The 1613-nt window shown below is 47.6% G+C and overlaps 1 long non-coding RNA gene across 1 annotated transcript; it reads left to right on the forward strand.

The window, feature by feature from the left end:
• Nucleotides 1-779: 779 nt before the first annotated feature.
• Nucleotides 780-1314, forward strand: LOC132897527 (uncharacterized). The gene is made up of 3 exons (XR_009656341.1): nt 780-856; nt 996-1114; nt 1229-1314. It is a non-coding gene; the product is annotated as an uncharacterized LOC132897527 (long non-coding RNA).
• Nucleotides 1315-1613: the final 299 nt, after the last annotated feature.

A 1613-nucleotide genomic window follows, 5' to 3' on the forward strand; every position in this document is an offset into this window, starting at 1 on the left:
AACATGCGAGCATGTACCGTATAACAATAACCTCGCATGTGATTGGACCAGGACCAGGCGGTCATGGGCGTGGCTCATACAGTATAAACAGGTGTACCATAGCTTACCAGGTACCGTAGTTTTCATGTGCTCCGGAACTTTCTCTTGGTTTCTGGGATTTTTGCTGCTTGGTGATCTTCAATGGCTGGACGGCGCCTCGCGTTCTACTCTCCGTCGACTCCTGTGTCTGGACGCGATGGACCTGTGTCGGGAAGTCCGCAGATCGATGAGAGAAAACTGCTGTCTGCTCTCAGTGGGTTGTCTCGTCAGATTGCAGAGCTGACTACGTTCGTAACCGACAGATTCAACTCTATGGACGACAGATTCAACACCGTGGAAGACAGATTGACTGCTTTGGAGGGATGTAACTTTGGGGAAAACGCAAACTCCAGGAAGAAAAGACGGGTGCAGAGTCCCATGATTGCGGTAAGAATTTGTCCGGTGTCTGCTAGCTAAGCTAAATAGCCTAAAAGTAAGCATAGCAGCTAGCCCAAGCTAAAAGTAGCCAGTAGCTAGCTATGAGGGACAAGTGACTTAAAAACGTTGTTTTGTTCTTTTCATAGGAAACAGTACGCCGTCTTCACAACTCGGAGACAAACACTAGGCGATACGAGCCGGCACAAGGGTAAGATTTAAAGAATATGCTTTCATTCTGTATGAGATACGTTAATAGATGCAGATCCTAGCCTGATCCTAACTGTAGCCATCTTGTTTTCACAGACTACTTTGCCTCATAACGAAGCCGTGACAAGCTATTTAGTGCGGGCTTTGTCGACAAATCCAAATCTTCATGATGCTGACAAAGACAACATTGTGTGTAAGTAACAACTATTTCACTAAATATTATGGTAGCCTATACTGTCCTTTCTCTGCTGTCTACACTTCCCTTCTTCCTTTCCCTTATTAAGCTTAGCCTACTGCTACGTTGTTAATCGTACTCTCATTTGTTTTTCGAGCTGCCTGCAAGACGTATTACGAAACCTTACGCAGGAGCTACAGATACCAGCAGCCTGATCTTTCGTTGCAGGCGGAAGCAATGAAGTAGCCGGCTCGTAGTCGCTCCAGAAGAAAGAGGGTAAGATTTTTCAGTTTTGGTCAATGTGACTTTTTTTTTCAGTGTTTTTCATGTGTTGTGTCCATACGCAGTGCATTGCTCAGTACTTATTCTCTTTATCGATCGTTTTTACAGCTGTTTGACGCGAGACGAGGTGTCCTTGCTATGGACGAGATGGATGTATGGCAGTGTGCTACCGTAGACCTGATGTCAGATGAGGAAAATGGGGTGGTGGATGGGGTGTCTGGGTGGATCGTTAAGCCTCCGCCGTCCCGTAACCCGGAGCTCAGCGAACTATTGCCGCTTTTCCACTACAAACGCGGCTGAGCCATGCCGTGCTGAGTTGGGCTGAGTCGAGCTGAGTGGGGCTGTTGGAGTTGCATTTCGACTACAACCGCGCTGAACCGTGCTGGCTGGAAGTGGGTGGACACATTGGGTGGAGTTAGCGAAAGTGGGTGGATGTCACGTGATGTCGTTAAGCGGCGCAAACAGTGACATCAGTGATCTTTTAAGCGGTAGT

Source organism: Neoarius graeffei, chromosome 14 (genome assembly GCF_027579695.1).
Source record: "Neoarius graeffei isolate fNeoGra1 chromosome 14, fNeoGra1.pri, whole genome shotgun sequence".
NCBI lineage: Eukaryota > Metazoa > Chordata > Actinopteri > Siluriformes > Ariidae > Neoarius > Neoarius graeffei.